This window comes from Oculina patagonica, chromosome 9 (genome assembly GCF_052425735.1).
Source record: "Oculina patagonica isolate OP01 chromosome 9, crgOcupat, whole genome shotgun sequence".
NCBI classification, from domain to species: domain Eukaryota; kingdom Metazoa; phylum Cnidaria; class Anthozoa; order Scleractinia; family Oculinidae; genus Oculina; species Oculina patagonica.
Genome location: NC_135766.1, coordinates 14,401,433 through 14,417,225, shown reverse-complemented (window position 1 = coordinate 14,417,225; position 15,793 = coordinate 14,401,433). Strand labels below are relative to the sequence as shown.

Here is a 15,793-nt window from a genome sequence, read left to right as displayed (position 1 = left end):
GAGTCACAATTTGGTTGCTACATGGTACCTTATGGATACTGCAAATTTTATCTGGCTTTAGAATATTTCACTTATTTTAAAAATATAGCTGTTCTTATAAATTGTACACAGCATACAATACATAAGAATGAAATTGGTAATGCATATTGCTTGCAATAACGGTTTTAAACTCACCTATACTTTAGAATTACAGTACCACCAGTTTCAGCATAACTAATCCAAATTCAAATAAGTACATTGCTTTGTAACTCCACTACCTCCCCCAAAGTCAACCAAAGATCTTATCATATAATTAGACAACTACATGTAAGTCCTGTGTAGTTGAGGGCTCAAAACATTTGGACACTTGCAGGTCATGTTAACTGGCCAAACAGATTTTAGCTTGGTCACATGTGGTTTCTTACCAGTCAAAACATTGAAAATAGCAATTTTAAACTACCACCATTTCAGCTGTTACTGTTTTCGCTGCATATTTTTGAAAAGATCACTTCATAATGCCCTTGAAAGTGACAGGTCAATCAAGAAGTCGTTTTCTGAAGTACACTGTAAATAGGTTAACATTTAAAATCTAAATTTTGCTTATTTGCAGCTTTTCTTGATTTTAATTTACATGTAATTTACTAGTCTCTTAAAAATAGCATCATGACGACACCCAAACATCGAGCTGGATTTAATCTTTCCTGTTTTCTATTTATGTCCTTGTCCTTGTCTGTTTTTGTGTCTGTGGCACTGCAAACTCTGCAACTCATGTTAACCCTGAAAAAAGTCAAATGCCACAGATTAAATTAAAATTGATTAATTGTCATCAATATCAATAATTTATAAAACAAAACACTTAATTTGAGCTTGTTTAACTGAAGCCAAACCACTGGATGCAAAAGGATCCATTAGATATTTAACAGAGATGGATCAGCACAGACTATTTTTTTTACTGATAACTGAGGCCCTGCCAGGGTAAATTCCGACAAGCGACATGACCCAAAAAGTAGCGACAGCATACTAATAAAATCGCGACAAACGACAACCGTTATGGAAAAACTTAAATCTCGACAAGGACAAGCAATTTTCCTTCAATTTAATTACCGACAGCGACATGAAGAGCGATAAAACAACGACACGGCACATTTTTAAATTTAGACAAGCGACACGGGAACCCCCCCTGGCAGGGCCTCATAACTGCAAAGTCAACTAAATATTTTAATAAACTCAAAGCATCACTGCAAACCCTAACACCCCAGCTTACCGGTAATTAAAAGGTTTGGCCTTTAATCAACCCCCCTCCCCCTCCCCCTCCCGCTAGCCCTTTTGGAACTTCCATTGACCTTACATGTGATGGATCTGAATATTTGGGTTTTCCTTGGTATAAGAACCTGTGAAAAATGTCTGTTTTGAAGCTATTGTTTTCCTGTTCCATGTTGTTTTGAGGCTCTTTGATGCCTTGTTTCACTGGTTCATACACTGAGGATGAGCTGGCCATGGATTTCTGCCATAACCACACATTGGAATTTGTGAGGAGTTTGTGAGGGGAGGTGACATTCAAACCATTTAACCTTCCACAGTGAGGATAGGGTATAGATATTTTCTGGTACAAGATCTAGGCATTTCATGAAAACATACTTTTAGTGAAATATTAATTATTTAAATTGTCTACTAGTTAATACATTGTAGTTGTTTTGAATGTCATTGAAGAGAGACAAAATAACTCCCGAGTTAGGATTTCGAGTTAGGATTTCGAGTTGGATTTTTGAGTTGGATATTCGAGTTGGATTTTTGTGTTAGGATTACAAGTTGGATTCTTGAATTGGATTTTCGAGTTGGATTTTTGAGTTAGGATTAAGAGTTGGATTTTCGAGTTGGATTTCGAGTAAGGATTTCGAGTTGGATTTCGAGTTGGATTTTCGAGTTGGATTTTCGAGTTAGGATTTCGAGTTGGATTTTCGAGTTAGGATTTCGAGTTGGATTTTTTTTGACAAAGCAAAACCCATTACAATTATTGAAAGCTTACCATAAACAGGCTAACTGGAGTGCATAGTAGGCTAACCAAAGTGAATAGTAGGCTAACAGGAGTGTGTAGTACGCTAACCGGAGTGCATAGTAAGCTAACCGGCTGGGGTGTATAGTAGGCTAACCGGAGTGCTTAGTACGGTAAGCAACTTGAAAATCCAACTCGAAATCCTAACTCGAAATCTAACTCGAAATCCAACTCCAACATCCAACTCGAAAATCCAACTCGAAATCCTAACTTGAAATCCAACTCGAAATCTTAACTCGAAATCCAACTCGAAATCCAACTGGAAAATCGAACTCGTAAATCCAACTCAAAATCCTAACTCGAAATCCAACTCGAAATCCTAACTCCGTGAATAGGCAACCTCCATTGAGGAGTTGAATAATGAATGCAAATATTTCACAAAGTAAGAAGATCAGCAGCAACCAAATGCAGATTAAAGCAGCTGGGTAAAAAAAGAACGAAACTGAATAAAAACATATTTCAATTATAACTAATATAAACTAGATACCTGATTTACTTTGCTGTTGTCCACTTTGCACAGAGCATTCTATACCAAGTTCAACAAAACTTGACTGTAGCCAGTAGGTATTCTTCATTCATTGCGGCTTAGTGGCAGAATATAACACTACCTAAAAGAAGGATTGACATAATAATCTATTAAAAACCACCACACTAGCTCTAATTAATGGCCCTGTTTATCAAAATCCTCTCTTGAAAGAATTTATAAAAAATTCTGTCTTATTTAATGGATCTCATCAAATATAATAATATTAGCCTCTTTCGTTTATACACTCAGTGTAGTGACCCTTCCTTCCTACAATGGGATATTTAGCTTTTCTACTTGGAGATTTCTTGTTAACTTACTTGTATAGAAAAAACATTGCCATTGCAAAGATACACATTCAACACTGTCATAGTGATAGTCAATGTAAGTTTGCATACACAGCTGCATACAGTGTCTAAAATGGCATGAATTACAAGTAGAGCGAACAATTGTGTTTTATAAAATTACTCCAAATAATTAACTAGATAGTTTTATGTGGAAATAAACTGAGTTTTTTTTTTTGTTTCTGCTAAGGTGTGGTAAAAACGTGTCAACGCAAGAACGATCTCTTGGCGTATTCGTCCACGACCCTAAAATAGTTCGTTCAAACGAATTCCAACAGCGAGTAAATAAGAATAAATAGATGAATTAAAAAAACTAAAACACTAAGTTTAGCTGGGAGTTTAAATAAAAACATTAAGTCATATTTTAACAGATTTTAAACAGCTCATGAATTAATCGGAGGCGAAGCGGCCGCAGTTTTTCGTATTATTATCCAACCGCGTAGTACATGTGTAAGCATATAATTACAGATTTTCACAAAAAACATGGACTTAGTGTATTCAGTAAAGTCAAAGTTTGTTACCTGAAGTCGGAGAATGCTTGTCAATTCACAGCAATTCAGCAGGGCAAAGCTTTCAACCAGCTCATGAATTAATCGGAGGCAAAGCGGCCGCAGTTTTTCGTATTATTATCCAACCGCGTAGTACATGTGTAAGCTATAAATTATAACTTACTCCAGCACCACCGACCTTTGAATTATCTGCGAAGGTCTATTTCAGCCTTTTCCATCCGTGTAGCTATTGACACTTCTTTTTTCCTTCACTTCAGTTAATTGCGTTTAGCTCAATTAATTTCCTAGAGCTGGTCAGCCGCCGAAACGGTAGAAACTCGCTCGCTCTCCACCTGTGCCATTTTTTCGGATCTTCCCGTAAGCCCTTATCGTTTGCCATAACTTCCATGATGTGTAAAGCCTTTAGACGGGGTAGACCGAGAAATATTTACGTAGACATTTCTTTTTCCTGCTCGGTTTCTCCTTGTGCTTCGTTCAGCTTTCAAACTGACCGGGTTGTTCACTTTGTCCTTCATGTAAATCTAAATGGACTGACCATGGAAAAGTACTTGCGCCCGCGGACCAATACCAATGCTATCACTTGGTCAGCGGTCAACTTCAAAAAAACACGCGACCTTGACTAGTTCTAAACCTGAGCCCGCGATATGGTCATGTGATACTGGTCAGCGGATACGTTGTTTTGACAGCTGTCAATTGACCATAAAATGGATGTCCAATATCAAAGATCTTAGTCGATTACCTCACTCATTTCTGGTTAACGAAGGAGGCAGAAGATTGTCTCCCCTCCCCCCTCTGCTTGGGTTGCCTTGGGACTCCCCTCCCCCTCCCCGAGAGTCTGTACGCGCGGCGGGCGTACGCACCAAATTTTTTCGGCCTCCTGGGTTTACATCAATTCTCTCGTACCCGCATTACCCATGGTGCTCCGCTCCGCGCGCTGGCGCGCGCTGAGGAGCTCCGCTAAAATTGCACCACAACATATACACCTGTTGTCAGAATCGAAGCGCACGTGTTTATAATTAAGCGGGAGGTATGTGACTGGTGAAAATAATTTGTCTTGCTGTCTTTTTAGCGGTATAACTTTCAATCTGCATCTGTTCATGTCTTAAAATATATCTCGAAACAGCTGATTGTAAATCGATCACTTGTTTGAAACAGCTGCCATCAAAAGCACACAAAGTTTGGTTTAGAGAGCGAGAGCGAATTTGCCTATCTCGAAGTAGTTTAAATTGGCTAATTTATGCTTTCAACATTACATTGTGTTGAATAGATCGGTAGACTTTGAATAAAATTGCTGTGTTTTATTTTTACTAGGTTTATGATATTTGCATCGCCGGCATCATTTATAATATCTTTATAACTAACATAGAAAAACCATACATTTGTTCTGAATAACTGAAAATAATCAGCGATGTAAGGGCTGGAACCCTCAGTGTATGATTATTATGTTAAAAATTAGCTGTTTGGGATTGTTTTGACTACGAACGCTGGTGTCCTTTTTATCGATCTTCCTTTAAACGGCACAGTCTTATGAAGGAAATGTTTTTAAACACTGAAAGCTATCTCAATTTATTTTAGCGGTACCTTGTGTTAAACATTGTAAACGATACTGACGGCCTAAAAAAGATAAATTTCATTGTTGATCTGTTGATATTACTATTTATTTTTCAGTAATTGGTCATATCAGTTTTTCAATTGTTAATAACTTTCTAAACAACCCTTTTGGAAGACGTTGTTTTTAAAAGGTTTCCGACATTTACATGTAAATTGTTTTAGCATCAAAACTATTCTTATCCGTGTTGAGTAGTTATGAGCATGTTATTGTATAAGCTGATTTGTTTTAAGAGGTTCCTAGCGCCATTAGCGCTATATAAAAGGTTTTATTTATAATTTTAAGACAGTTATCAATAATTGGATGGTTAACAACCATCTTTAACACGCTTTGAATTGTTTTTGAAAGGTTTCCTTCATTAACATGTAAATTGTTTAAGCCTCAAAACTATTTTTATCTTAGTCATGAGCACATGTTAATTGTTCTCTTTAAAAAAATGTTTACAACAAAGGGCCTTTCAATAAACCTTTCGATCTTTTTTTTATTTCATGCTGTTAACATGCAGCCTTTTTCTGTTGATAAGTTTTCGTGTACAATTAACTAAACGCACGCAATGTAGGAAACGCTTTTAGTCTGAAGAGAGTAAAATGAGAGGCCGAGAATGGGTTTCATGTGTCGTTTTGAATATTTTTAAACCTCCATTGATCCTAATAAGCTGTTCTCAGTGTCTACTGGTTATAGATATCGATGACATCAGGACTTCACGGACATTTCTTTGTGGATACAGATCATCGTTCTAGAAATAAAGCGTTTTTTATTATTTGTTTCTTGATGGATGAAGCTCGCTGTGGTCCTGTTATAACAAACTAAAGAAGAGGGCTTTATTAAAGCTAGTCAGATGTAAAGCTCAACTGGATCACCTATCGAGAGATGTAAAGAAATGATTAAGCTAAAGATAGAGGAGGGTAAACTAGGTGGAATTCTAACAGTGATTTAATATTTTTTCATTTTATTCACAAACGAACGATGCTGGGGCCATAATTATAAATTATGGAAAACACGACAATGTCGAAACAGGTGAAGATGAAGACGGCGCAGATGAAACAGCTGCCATCAGACACAAAGTGTGATTTAGGGAAGGTGTATTTATTTTTTCTAAGTGTTGAAAACGCCATAAGTTGGTTTTCGCACTGTAGGGCAAAAAGTCTGGAGTGACTAAGCGTTAATGTGTAAATAAATAACAGTCCTTTTTTATGACTACCTTTGGATGATGTAGCAGTGTCGGTCTGGGAGACACCCGATCCAAATGCGTGACTACTTTTTTATTTCATATTACCTTTCCTGATACGTTTTCCTCGTTAGAATTTACTGAAAGAACGCTATGTACTAAATGCTTCTAAGCTTGAAGAAACAGTTTGCGCAGGACACAGTCTCCGTTTTCGTGCAACATGAGTGATAATTTTTAAACAGAAACTACAGATCAAGAGCCGTTCTCAGTACAATATACTTCTTAATATATTTCTCGATATCAGTGACATTCGTCTTCATGGAACTTTCTATGCCGATGCAGATGTTCATTGTTAGAAATAAAGCGGTTTGATAATGTTTTCGCTTAGCCGATGAATCTTACTATGTTAAATCCAGATGTATCAAAGCCAAGAAAGGACTGAGATCAAGAGGCTGGACTAATATGAGAAAAAAAAAAAAAAAAAACAGCTTGGTTGTCAGGTGTAAAGAAACCCTTGCTTCTAAGACTTGTTGGTTGCTATTTAATTTTTTGTTTTTATATCTCTATCCATTCAGATTCAGTTAAATATACAGTATGTCGAAACAGTGAAAACATAAACAAACATAAACAAAGCTGATCACGAGTATACAATGTGAGTATACTTTAGTTAGGGTGAATTTTGTCAAGTTTATATTGATTTTCCAAATGCAGGCGACCTTGTTTATAACTGTCCTTGGATCATACGTGTCAGTTCTAGTTTGGGAATATCCGAGAAACCAGTGATCGCTATCTTATTTCATTTTACTAGATATTCTTTCTTTGATGCCTTTACGTCATTAGAATTTTACTGAACGCACGCATACGCACAGTGTACATAACATTTTAAATTGAAAATATATATTTGCGCAAGAAACATGTGGCTAGAATATCCAGGGTTTCATTCGACATTCTAGACATTCTAAAACCTAAACTACTGATGCTAAAAAACGTCTCTCAGCTAAGACATCAGTGACATTAGTCTTGATGGAACTGGTTTCAGATGTTGTGTTTTGATAATTATATCTTGGCAGATGAATTTTTTCATCAAGAGATCATGAGATAAGAGAGATTTAAATCACCTTTTTTTCAGATGCAGAGAAACCTGGTTGGCGGAGGATATGCTTGGCGGAATTTCAAGACTGCTTCAAATATTCTTCTGTTGATTCACGAGCACAACTCTCGAGCGTCTGTTTTAGGGGGTCGTACATTCCGTAAACCGCCACATTTTGTTCTTCCTAGACCGCAAACCACTTTCGTTTTCTCCTAAAAACCCAACCGCCTATCATCACAACCGACCGATCTTTTAACAGTAGTTAACATATTCTTTACGTTATGTTACTTCAGTAATTATAGTATTTCTCTTTATACAAAGACCACGAGATTTTAAGAACAGAACATATGGTTTCTAGTTCCATTCAGTAAACTGCGAACATAGGGCCGTGAAGACAGCGGGAAAACCGCCTCTTTTCCTAACTTGCATGATCTAGCCCTAAAACAGTAAAAGGCAATCTTTCATTTAGGGAGAAACCTGAAAAGGCAGGTTTAAGGAAAATAAAGCGGCCGCTTAGTCCTCTGAGCCTCTTAACTCTATGTGAATGACCGCCACAAAACACGCAAAATCCGAAAATCGCGAGATAAAGTTATAATTTCCCACAACTGCGCGATAATTTCTTTACCGTAAACCGCCAGATAAATACGAATGTTCCCGCAAACCAACACTCAAAATTGGTTTAAACCGCCAGAGTATTATGAACCGTCACTTTTCGTTTTACTTTTCAGAAAAATGCAACTTTTATCCCCAGGACATTCTTCATAAACTTCAAGGATATACCTCAAGACCGGTGAAGATTAAACAGTCCATTGAAACATTAGCCATCAAAGTATGGTTGAGACAATGTGTTTATAGGGAAGGTGAAGTTTTGTTGTTTCGCGGTCTTGATTTTGCCAGATTTCATTCCTCGATCATTTCTTCAAGGAACTGAAAATCGTGAGAGCTGTTGTGAAATATCGCCCGGGGTCCTTATCTTGTCTTTCTAGCGCTTCGGAAAGCCATACGCGCGCGTTCGTTTCAACGGTCTTTGGTTTCAGGGACTCACTTTGTGGACCGGCCGGGAAAATAATTGCGCGAATTGAATTATCAATATTACCAGTAAAATATACCATTTTGAAAATATGTACTTTGACTACAAAAGCATTATCTTTAAAAAGTTCTAGTTTTATTAATCGAAAGACAGTTTAGTCTATTTGTCAAGTGCTCAGCTTGAAAAGAAGTTCAGTGAAATGACTCTGAACTTTGTTTGGCGGAATCGAAATATATAGCGAACATAACTTATCCCTTCGAAGTTTCACGCAGCCTTCAGTGGATTGTTTCTTATGAAGTGTTCGTTATTCCTAAGAGCACTTGAGGATAGTCTCCGAAGGATATTTGCAATGAGTAAAATGATAAATTATATTTGGAGAGGATCGTCTTTGAGACGTCGTTGCATAATATTTACAAGGTTTCATGATCACTCGCCGCTGGAGAATTTCCGCTTCGCGAAGTTATTTAAGAAAATAATGAATACAAGTCACCATGAGACAATTTAACTGCCTTTTATCGAAATAAGATATAAGGTGAGGATGTTCACAGCGTGTTCTCAGCTTTATCTCTAATTTCTATTCAAGTCAGCCAAGCAATGATTTGACTACGTTTCAAGTCGATGCAGGTTTTAAAATTACGTATCAAAGAGAATAGCGTCTAAAAGTCACTTGGATTGTGCAGAATAAATGCACAATATTGATTCTATTGAAGCCTTTTAGCCGGCGAAAAGATGAAATGACTCTAAATTATCGGCAAAGAAAACACAGACAACAAGTAAAGTAAGGTAGACAATCTAAATCATAATTTTTTCGAATGTTTAGGACCTAATACACTTGTTTAATTCCTATACAAACCCTTATTAGTAGCATTTCCGGTTTTCGCTTGTTTCGGAGGGCGCAACATTCGGATAGCCAAACTCCGGTGTACCATATTGCAGATCGACTCATCCTAACAAAGTACAAATGTAGTTTATCTAAAACTTTTTAAATCTCTCATGGTAAAACGATTGAATAAGAAATTTAAAATGTAGAAAAACGGGATTCTCCGAGATTAAAATGTTTTTAAAACACGACGTTTCGGGAAGTTTCACTGTCCTTCTTCAGGTGGTTGCAAAATTTATAAATGGCTGATTGTTGTACAAATACAAATGTTTTCCATAAATTATAACTTCGGGGAAAGAATCGTTTTTTTTTTTATTTTAGAGTGTTTTTATTGTTAGAGTAAAAGCAGGAGAACGCCAAAATAGATTGAGTGAGAATAAAGCCAGGACCGCTAGACACTAAAAGGAAGTTTCAGAGGATTACATAATGAAAGGTGGAGGACTTTGCTATTCAGTCCTTATTCTGTAAGAGAGGTAATAAAGAACGAAGATCTGGATATTGATTAACCGATAAATCCCATCAGGATGGCGGAATTGCTGTGAAAAATATCCGTACGAATGTCTGGATTAAAGACCCTGTTGTCAGCCTGGTGCATTTGGTGTATTTTTGTACAGAACCCGGGGTGAACTCGCACCGGTATGACTCGCTCCAGTAGGACATTTTGTTGTGGTATCATGTAAACGAACACAGAGCCACAAAATGTGCGCCCAAACTGTGGCTTTCCTGTGACGTTTTCAAGATTCCTAAACCAAAGATCTTTGTTTTGCGATAAAGCATCAGTGAATACGTGATCAAGAGATTACAGTAGTCAGATGTAGATGTTGTGGTTCACTTTTATACTTCGTTCAAATTTTATTTTCCTTTGTTTTTGGGTATGGTAGTGAGTGATGATGAGTTTAAAACAAAGGAAAATAAAATTTGAACCAAAGATAAAATTGCACCACAACATATACACCTGTTGTCAGAATCGAAGCGCACGTGTTTATAATTAAGCGGGAGGTATGTGACTGGTGAAAATAATTTGTCTTGCTGTCTTTTTAGCGGTATAACTTTCAACCTGCATCTGTTCATGTCTTAAAATATATCTCGAAACAGGTGATTGTAAATCGATCACTTGTTTGAAACAGCTGCCATCAAAAGCACACAAAGTTTGGTTTAGAGAGCGAGGGCGAATTTGCCTATCTCGAAGTAGTTTAAATTGGCTAATTAATTTTATGCTTTCAAAATTACATTGTGTTGAATAGATCGGTAGACTTTGAATATCATTGCTGTGTTTTATTTTTACTAGGTTTATGATATTTGCATCGCCAGCATCATTTATAATATCTTTATAACTAACATAGGAAAACCATACATTTGTTTTGAATAACTGAAAATAATCAGCGATGTAAGGGCTGGAACTCTCAGTGTATGATTAATATGTTAAAAATTAGCTGTTTGGGATTGTTTTGACTACGAACGCTTTGTTTTAATAAATTCATGTCGCTGGTGTCCTTTTTATCGATCTTCCTTTAAACGGCACAGTCTTATGAAGGAGATGTTTTTAAACACTGAAAGCTATCTCAATTTATTTTACCGGTACCTTGTGTTAAACATTGTAAACGATACTGACGTCCTAAAAAAGATAAATTTCATTGTTGATCTGCTGATATTACTATTTATTTTTCAGTAATTGGTCATATCAGTTTTTCAATTGTTAATAAACAACCCTTTTGGAAGACGTTGTTTTTAAAAGGTTTCCGACATTTACATGTAAATTGTTTTAGCGTCAAAACTATTCTTATCCGTGTTGAGTAGTTATGAACATGTCATTGTATAAGCTGATTTGTTTTAAGAGGTTCCTAGCGCCATTAGCGCTATATAAAAGGTTTTATTTATAATTTTAAGACAGTTAGCAATAATTGGATGGTTAACAACCATCTTAATCACGCTTTGAATTGTTTTTGAAAGGTTTCCTTCATTAACATGTAAATTGTTTAAGCCGCAAAACTATTTTATCTTAGTCGTGAGCACATGTTAATTGTTCTCTTTAAAAAAATGTTTACAAAGGCCTTTCAATAAACCTTTCGATCTCTTTTTTATTTCATGCTGTTAACATGCAGCCTTTTTCTGTTGATAAGTTTTCGTGTACAATTAACTAAACGCACGCAATGTAGAAAACGCTTTTAGTCTGAAGAGAGTAAAATGAGAGGCCGAGAATGGGTTTCATGTGTCGTTTTGAATATTTTTAAACCTCCACTGATCCTAATAAGCTGTTCTCAGTGTCGGTTATAGATATCGATGACATCAGGATTTCACGGACATTTCTTTGTGGATGCAGATCATCGTTCTAGAAATAAAGCGTTTTTTATTATTTGTTTCTTGATGGATGAAGCTCGCTGTGGTCCTGTTATAACAAACTTAAAGAAGAGGGCTTTATTAAAGCCAATCAGATGTAAAGCTCAACTGGATCACCTATCGAGAGATGTAAAGAAATGATTAAGCTAACGATAGGGGACGGTAAACTAGGCGGAATTCTAACAGTGATTTAATATGTTTTCATTTTATTCACAAACGAAAGATGCTGGGGCCATTTAAATTATGGAAAACACGACAATGTCGAAACAGGTGAAGATGAAGATGGTGCAGATGAAACAGCTGCCATCAGACACAAAGTGTGATTTAGGGAAGGTGAATTTATTTTTTCTAAGTGTTGAACACGCCATGAGTTGGTTTTCGCACTGTAGGGCAATAAGTCTGGAGTGACTAAGCGTTAATGTGTAAATAAGTAACAGTCTTTTTTTGTGACTACCTTTGGATGATGTGGCGGTCTGGGAGACACCCGATCCAAATGCGTGACTACTTTTTTATTTCATATTACCTTTCAGTCCTGATACGTTTTCCTCGTTAGAATTTTACTGAAAGAACGTTATGTACTAAATGCTTCTAAGCTTGAAGAAACAGTTTGCGCAGGACACAGTCTCCGTTTTCGTGCAACATGATTGATTGTTTTTCAACAGAAACTAGAGATCAAGAGCCGTTCTCAGTACAATATACTTAACAATTATTCCATGAGCCCGCGTTGGATACGAGGTGGTAAATAGCCAACGAGGCGCAAAGCGCCGAGTTGGCTATAACGACTCGTATCCAACAAGGGCGAATGGAATGATTGTTTTATTAAATTCTTCTCAAGTTTAAAACGACTGGACATTTTATTTTGATGTAAACGAAGTTATAGTATGAGGAGGCGCGAACATTTCTGGCGCAGTGTTCACTTCTTGAGTTGAATGAAACATACGAGGAAAGCGAGCCAGAGAGTTTTCTTCAGAAGATTTTCCTCAAACAATCCCCTCTAAAGTCGTCTAAATAGTTTACCATTCTCACTCATTAATAATGCCGCTCATTGTCCGGCGTGGATAAGATATGGGAAAAGATTTTGGCCGAGGCAATGAGCGACTGGGTGAGAAAGCACTATAGCTGTGTATTACGTCGCCGAAGGGGAGGTGGGAGGGTCGAAAATTTGTTCGGACTTCCCGGCTTGCGTATCTCTTTCGAAATGTCCCGAAACTAAGCAAAGAGATCTTTAAATACCGCGATTGTGCACATGCTGATTAGGCATTACATAATACAACTATCTATAAACAAACAGGGTTATGTAATCCACGCACTTGTGAATTCCGCGTCATAATTATGAATGAGAATATCCTGGAAATTGTGACAACAGTTAAGATTTACGAGAAGATCCGAAGCAAAACCTTTTCTGGAAACTACAAGTCTTGTGCAAGTCGGACGAAGCAAGTGTTTACATTGTACTTTTACGGCTCCACGGCTGTCATCAAAACTGCTATTTTATTTGAAGCGAAATTGAGCTCAAAGTGGAACAGTTTTATTGAAGTATGAAAGGACAAAACCAAGATTGAAATGTAACAAACTTTACTGAAGTGCTGAGCCTAGTTTTATGACGTACACTGAATGAAACTGTGTCAGTCTGCCGTTCTTTCGTAAATTATTTGCTGCTTTTCTACTTTATTCTCTCGCTCTTGTTGTGCGTTCAGTTTAAAAGTATTATTAATTACACTTTTGTTTTGCGTAGTTAAATTTTACTATGGCATTTCTGTGGTTTTTGTAGGCACCACTAATTATTTCTTGTTCATAAAGCTCGCCAAATTTGCTGTTCAAAACCATTTTTTTTGATGGAACTGTCGCTTCCCGCAGAAAAATTTTAGCTTGGCAACAGTAACGCAATCATTTTCCAAATAAGGTCAAACTAAGGTATACGAGCTGACAACCGGGATTGAGTGAACCAATCAGAATGCTAGAAATGCAATATCCGTGGCTGAAAATTTAATAATTCTCAATATACTTCTCGATATCCGTGACATTCGTCTTCATGGAACTTTCTATGCCGATGCAGATGTTCATTGTTAGAAATAAAGCGGTTTGATAATGTTTTCGCTTAACCGATGAATCTTACTATGTTAATCCAGATGTATCAAAGCCAAGAAAGGACAGAGATCAAGAGGTTGGACTAATATGAGAAGTAAAAAAAAAAAACAGCTTGGTTGTCAGGTGTAAAGAAACCCTTGCTTGGTTAGGGGACAGTAAACTGGATACAATTCTAAGACTTGTTGGTTGCTATTTAATTTTTTGTTTTTATATCTCAGCAAGACTCTATCCATTCAGATTCAATTCAATATACAGTATGTCGAAACAGTGAAAATAGAACAGCTGCCATCAAACATAAACAAAGCTGATCACGAGTATACAATGTGAGTATACTTTAGTTAGGGTGAATTTTATCAAGTTTATATTGATTTTCCAATTGCAGGCGACCTTGTTTATAACTGTCTTTGGATCATACGTGTCAGTTCTAGTTTGGGAATATCCGAGAAACGAGTGATCGCTATCTTATTTCATTTTACTAGATATTCTTTCTTTGATGCCTTTACGTCATTAGAATTTTACTGAACGCACGCATACGCACAGTGTACATAACGTTTTAAATTGAAAATATATATTTGCGCAAGAAACATGTGGCTAGAATATCCAGGGTTTCATTCGACATTCTAGACATTCTAAAACCTAAACTACTGATGCTAAAAAACTTTTCTCAACTAAGACATCAGTGAAATTAGTCTTGATGGAACTGGTTTCAGATGTTGTGTTTTGATAATTATATCTTGGCAGATGAATTTTGTCATCAAGAGATCATGAGATAAGACTAGTCAGATTTAAAAGAGATTTAAATCACCTTTTTTCAGATGCAGAGAAACCTGGTTGGCGGAGGATATGCTTGGCAGAATTTCAAGACTTCTTCAAATATTCTTCTGTTGATTCACGAGCACAACTCTCGAGCGTCTGTTTTAGGGGGTCGTACATTCCGTAAACCGCCACATTTTGTTCTTCCTAGACCGCAAACCACTTTCGTTTTCTCCTAAAGACCCAACCGCCTATCATCACAACCGATCTTTTAACAGAAGCAAGCGTTTATCACTCTCATAGAAAAAAGAGGTAAAGATCGTTCTCTCGTTGAAAATTGGCGCGCAATTTCTCTTGTTAACGTGGACGCAAAAATTATGTCTAATAATAATAATAATAATAATAATAATAATAATAATAATAATGTTCTTTACCCAGGGAGCTCACATCACCAAAGGTGTTATTCAGTGTAAAGTAATGGCCTCGAGAATTAAAAATGTCTTACCTTATATCATTCATCATAATCAAACAGGGTATATTAAGGATCGTTTTATCGGCGAAACCATTCGCTCCATCTATGATATTATGGATTGGACTGTTAAAGAAAACATCCCTGGTTTAATGATTTTCATTGATTTTCAAAGGCATTCGATAGTATTGAATGGGATTCTTGAAGCTTTTAATTTTGGTTCTGACTTCCTCCGCTGGGTAAAACTGTTCTACAAAAACATAGAAAGCTGCATAATTAACAACGGCATGATTTCAAAACCTTTTAAACTTGAGCGAGGCGTTAGACAGGGAGATCCACTTTCTCCTTATCTTTTTATTGTAGCTGTAGAAACGTTAGAAATTGCCATTCGTCAAAATCCAGCTATAAAGGGTATCTCTATTGGCAAGGAAGAGACAAAACTATTACAATACGCAGATGACACAGCAGCAATGCTCGCCGACACTAGCTCGTCCAAAGTACTATTTCAAGTATTAGACCTTTTTAAGAATATCTCAGGCCTCAAGATCAACAACACAAAAACCGAGGGTATGTGGATTGGTTCATCAAAAGAAAACAAAGCACAACCGTTTGGCATTAAATGGCCTAACCAGCCAATTAAAACACTGGGGTTGTACTTCACGTACGACCCAAAACTATTAAAAGAAAAGAATTTCATTGAACGTTTGGATAGTATTAAAAAAACTTATCCAAATCTGGTCCTCTAGAGGTTTATCTGTGTACGGCAAGGTTACAATCATCAAATCCTTTCTTATTCCAAAATTTGTTTATGTTTGCTCGGTACTGCCTACACCTAAAGAATTAGTGAAAGAATTGAATCAACTGCTGTTTAAATTTTTATGGAATGGGACGGATAAGGTCACCCGTGTTTCGGCAATAAATAAATACGAGGAAGTTGGTTTAAAAATGATTGATTTAAATT

General features: G+C 36.6%; 3 protein-coding genes across 3 annotated transcripts in view; all 3 read right to left on the bottom strand.

Annotated features, from left to right (window-relative positions):
• The window catches only part of LOC144666224 (uncharacterized), a 249,082-nt gene that overhangs the window by 40,583 nt on the left and 192,706 nt on the right, over nucleotides 1–15,793 (bottom strand). The gene's annotated exons all lie outside the window — the stretch shown is intronic.
• The window catches only part of LOC144666228 (uncharacterized), a 168,437-nt gene that overhangs the window by 40,477 nt on the left and 112,167 nt on the right, over nucleotides 1–15,793 (bottom strand). The window lies entirely within an intron of this gene.
• LOC144666258 (uncharacterized) overlaps nucleotides 1–15,793 on the bottom strand; it is a 193,538-nt gene that overhangs the window by 140,382 nt on the left and 37,363 nt on the right. The window lies entirely within an intron of this gene.